This window comes from Arabidopsis lyrata (assembly GCF_000004255.2).
Source record: "Arabidopsis lyrata subsp. lyrata unplaced genomic scaffold ARALYscaffold_3, whole genome shotgun sequence".
Taxonomy (NCBI): domain Eukaryota; kingdom Viridiplantae; phylum Streptophyta; class Magnoliopsida; order Brassicales; family Brassicaceae; genus Arabidopsis; species Arabidopsis lyrata.
Window position 1 is genome coordinate 15,033,117 of NW_003302553.1, and position 6,000 is coordinate 15,039,116.

Sequence of the window (6,000 nt, forward strand, 5' to 3'; positions counted from 1 at the left end):
CTCATTTCGTTCTGTTCCTTGTTCATCGCATTCGCACAAAACGATGGCAGCACTATCAGTCATTTCATCCTCATTTGAATCTAATTCCGCATAGTTCTTACCAACAGAACTTTTATTGAGGAGCTCCGCTCTCGACAGTTGCTCGGGCAATTCTGGTGGAGTGATGACGTCCACATTCAAAACATATCTACGGTTATTTTCACCTGAAGATATATAGACACCTACATCCTCATCATCACTAATGTAAATCTCTTCAATTGGTCCCATTAGCACTGCATTGTACCTCATTTGCAATTTAACCTTACTTTCATCTAATCCAAGCTTCGTGCATATCCTACCTTCTAACATGGAGAGAGTTATTTCCCCCCCTGATGTATTCATCATCAAGCTATACATGCGACCTTTGCATTTAAAATATATGTTCACGTTCTCCATCATTGTATCCTGCAAAAACAATACAAAAACTCTGTCAGTTATACTAGTTGTACTAGTTGTACTACAATTCTGGGTAATACTAGTATAACTAGTCATACTACATACATCTGGGTAATATTAGTATAACTAGTAATACTACATATATATTTTTCAATAGATTCAGGTACATTTCTACCCAGTTATACCAGTTGTACTTTCGCGACAAGAACTCAAATCGAATGGTTTCGGGTTCAAAACTACAATTCACTATGATTCAGTTGCTGTAATCCATTTCTTACCCATTTACAGACCTATTCGACCCAGAAACTATGCATAAACTTCCAATGTACATACCCAAACACAATAACCCAAATCTAATTGAATTGAATCTCCTACATTTCTAAATCCAAAACTTCAATTTGAAGCTCTATGTAGCTCGAACAACATACCTTTTCTCTCTATCTCGACGCAGCTCGCCGGAGGAGAGGATACGCCTGCAATGGCGACTGAAATCGAATTTTCCGGCGAGGAGAGCTCGAGCTCGAGCTGAGAGGAGCGTTCTCACGTTTTTTTTTTTTTTGCCTGTTTTCGATTTTTTTTTTTTCATTTCAGAAAATAATTAATTAAAATGAATAAAAAAGAGAAAGGGTAAAATCGTCAAGTCACATTTCATTAAGAGGTTAGAGTTATACAAAAGGGGACTCCCTAGACATTTTCTCCTCGGCGACTACGGAAGTGTTACGGGACTGTGACCTAGTTATGTGACAGGCTTGTTTCATTGGTAACGTTCACGTGTTTATGACATTACGTTCGCATTATTGGTTGATTAATGACATTCATCACCACATCACATATGTATATTTGTTTTCTTCTTATATGGTTGGTCAATAAAATGGTAGCCCATACTTTTGTACTTTATCCGAGATTTGTACCAGCTATATTTTGGTATTATTTTTTAAATTATTTAATATAAAAATATTCTACCAAAATTTATTTTAAAAAAATATGAATCCAATAAATTAAAATTTATGAAAATTTTAGATTACCTTTTACAAATTTTAAATTAATAACATCAAACTTTGACAAAAATTTTAAAAATCTTATTTGAATAACAACAGATTTTTTTTTGGGCAAAAACAACAGATTCTACACAACATTTTAAGTCACTAAACTCTAGTTAAATCATAAACCAGTAACACCTTGTAGTTTACGGATATATTAGAAAAGTTTTGTAGAATATTTTTGTTAATTGGGAAAGTATTAAAGAGATTAAAAAAATATGTCATAGTGACCAAACATAACGTCTATGGCTGTCCACATAGTACTACATCATCATTCAAAATTAATTCTTAACAATCTATAGTTAAACTATAATTGCGCATTCAAAAATTTAAAAAAAAAAAAAAACAATGAAAAAAATGGAAATTGCTTAAAGTAATGAGTTTAAGAAATAAATAAATTATATCTAAATTTTTTTATTAATAACAAATAAAAAAATAAGGGATGCTAAATTAGGAAATCTCTTAGATTTAAGTTAGTAGTGAAAGACAGTTTCTAAATATAGAATTAAGAATGGATTGTTATGGCATATATGAAACAAAATTTGTATATATTAAAGTCGAAATGCTGATAAATTATATTGCTACAAAAAAATGTTAATAAAAACAAAGTAAAATGGAATTTACTTGAAAAAATGAGTTCAGAAGTAAAAAAAAATTATGTCTTAGTTTTCTATTAGAATAGAAGATATATTTAAAAAGTCGAAATAACGATGGTTTTTTATATGTGAAAATTATTGAGATATAAAACAAATAAATTTTCATTTTTTCTATCAAACACCCAATATGTTTTAAGTCCTACGTTTTAGCATTAAGAGAGAAAAGTTCTAGGCTTTTAAAGCAGCATCGACTAAATTAAAAAGCTAATTTGTCATTGCGGAAAAGGAAATAATAAAGGAAGTTTTTCCAAGGTAATGTGACTTCAAAGATCTATTTTTTTTTTGTCGTTGGAAGGGGACAATTTATTAGAGCAAAACAATACAAATAACTAAATTCAAACATTCCGTGGGTGTGCAACCCCACTCTTATCGTCTAACAACACTGATTCTACACACTCCGGACATACATCAAACGCGTGAAAACCAAGTGGCAATGAAAACATATTAGCTTTCCTATACACATGAGTACTCGGACTAACCAGTCATTTTTACTCGGACCAACTTCAAATATCTATTATATAACATATGATATGTTTAATCTCAACTTTGAGTTAATTCGAAAAAGGTGATTACAATGATACAATACAATTTAATGTGCATCTTAACTTAAAAATATGGATTGACATTTAAGGATTCATGGTTTTATCCCTTCTTCGTGTTTAATTTTCATATAATTTGTTTTTCATAATCTAAACTTTTAAGTGTTGAGATAAATAATACAAACTTTAAGCGCTGATCGAGAAAGAATGTTGGATCAATAATAGTGGCGATCGGAGTGTTACATGTTGATACTATTTTAAGAAATAAAAGATAAGTACAATAATCTTCAAGTAGCAAATATGTCAAAACAAATATTTATTAATATCAAAAGATCTCATTGTACATATTACAAAGAAAATTATTTTTTAAAGAAAATAGCACATTGTCAATTGCAAACAAATAACGAAATATTAAAAAAATATACGTATATGTCATACAAAAATTATTCAGCCTTGGTAATAAATTCATTTTATCGATTTACGCTGTTATAATTTTTTTAATTTTGTATATTTATTGAAATATTCATCTCAATGGTAGTTTAAAATTTTATGGAGTTAAAGTCATTATAAATTTTTTAATATTCAATGTATATTATCAGCATCACCTATAAATTAAAAGTAAAATTATGTATATTATAGATCACCTATAATATTTATTAAAAATATATAGAAAGAATCAAAAATAAATTATTATAGTAATTTTGCATTACTAATGTCAGTGTATAGCTACTTAAATCATTGCTAAGCCCACCAAATATGTTAAAACAATCGATAAATATAAATCTTCGCGTAACGGGGGTTAATAACCTAGTAATCTAAAACATTGATCGGTTAAAGGAAGTTCCCGACGAATACGGGACATGACTGGTTTCCGTCTTAAAATTTTATGGTGAAAGACAAATGTTGGATAATTTTATAAGTTAGACTAAGAAATATCTATATATCTTTAATATAGAACTTCTTAAATATAAATATTTTTTATTTTTTTGTGCACCGAACTCCTTATTAAAATTTATTTTTAACACAATTATAATAGACAATAAAAACTATAATACAAACGTTGGCAAGTTGTCATGATTGTTGTTTGTTTGGTTTGTTATCTAGAGCATCTCCAACCCACTTCTATATTTGCCTCTAAACTCTATTTTAGAGGAAAATCTACTCCAATCCACTTCTATTCTCACCTTTAAAATAGAACTCTCTATTTTTTGCTCTATATATAGAGGATTTCTATTTTTTCTTCTATAAAAGCATCTCCAACTCACCTCTATATTTGCTTCTAAACTCTATTTTAGAGACAAATCTACTCCAACCCACCTCTATTCTCACATCTAAAATAGATATCTCTATTTTTTGCTCCATATATAGAGGATCTCTATTTTTTCCTCTATAAATAAGTTAAATTTTTTAGAGAAAGAAATAGAGGAATACATTGGAGTAAAAATAGAGGAAACCCACCTCTATTATAGAGATAAAAGTAAAAATAGAGAAATACATTGGAGATGGTCTAAATAAAGTTAAACTTTTTTACAGAAAAAAAATAGGGAAATACAATAGAATAAAAATAGAGGAAACTCACCTCTATTATAGAGATAGAGATAAAAATAGGAAAATACATGGGAGATAATCTAATAGGAAAAGTTTTAACTCTTTAATCTATTAGTAATCGAATATTCTCATAAAACTATGACATCGTACGCCATTACAAGTTAGAATTTACCAACAAAAAATTAGTCACTTTTTACGTCCAAAAAAATGCTAATAAAATTACCACAGCGTACGCCATCATGAATTAAAATTTACTAACAAAAACACTTAATTTCTGTATATGTCCAAAAAAACTAAAATATCCTCACTTTTATAGAACATTAAAATTTAATTTATAAGCAAGTAAAATAAAAACATATATACACACTAAGGGAACAAAAACTACAAATCTATATATACAATTCAAAACTAAACACAAAAAAAATTAATATTTGGTACAATAAAAAAACAAAATTATTGACCTTTGGTTTGCTGCGAATGCGCCTCTAGTAGTTATTTAACTTGTTAGCATGATACATTATTATATATGTATCAATAGAAATTTTAAGAACATGTTATATAAAACATTTTTGAGCTTTTACTTGTGTATCGAGAGGCGAAGCTAGAAATTTATATAATGAGTTCAGAAGTTTTTTTAATATAAAATAAACTATCTTCAATATCCTTTTTCTTATAAATCACAAGTCACTTGACCACTAAAATCATGGATTTTGTTTTATATTTTAAAAATAAATAAAATAAAAATGCATTACAAAAGAAAAAAACACGCTCACTAATCACTATCATCTTCTTTTTTACGTCACCACGTTATCCATATCTCCAAATTTTTCTCTAACAATTCTTAGTTTAGAGAATTATTTCCAACGTTATGTTATTTCTTCACAAGTTTAATTATTTAACAAGAATTAAAAAGAAAACCAGAAAAAAAAAAAAAAAAGACCACGATTCAAACTATTCTTCCCACGTTCTCTATATTCATAAATTTTCCACGTAATTAATTCACAAGCAACTGATTTTGTAACTACCCACGATTCAAAGCTTTACTTGATCAACATATAAACATCATTATCATGCTTTTCATGATTTATCTTCTGCAACTTTTTTCCTTCGTCCATTTTTAATTTGATCAAAAAACTATGCCGAACTTCCCAAAATATATGGATGCTCAAAATTCTTTCACTGTTTCCATAGTTTAATTATCTCTTATGGAACAGGTTCTCACTCTTATCTCCCAATTAAGTAGAAGTTTATCTCACTTTTCTAAATTCAAATTTTTTTGCCATAAAATTTATTTTAAATGATTTGATATTATTTGCAGACTACAAAACTTTGAGATTCTTATTCCTCTAATCACGTATGCTTCAAGACAATCTTCCTTTGATGGTTTCCCTTAAGCTAGAAGGAAGCAAGAACTTTGGACTCAAGTTCTGCCATGTTCTTGGAATTGTGAGCTACAAGGTTCTGTATGAATTTCTGGAATATTGCATGAATCAAAAACTAAGCCAAACAATCACAAGATAGAGGCACCAATTGCATGTACGTCTTCTATTAGTGACTTTTTTTGTTGATTGTCTTACGAATATTAGTCATCAAAAAAAATAATAATGCTTATGCCTCTTCAAAAATTTGATTCACCTATTTAAGCATTTAGCGTATTTAGCTGTTTAACTCAATGCATTTCTTATATGAAGATTTTTTTATCAATGTATGTATGTAGTTTCTGAAAAATCAAGAAAGACAAACTTAAATTGAGAATAACTTAAAATGACATGTCTTTAGTTG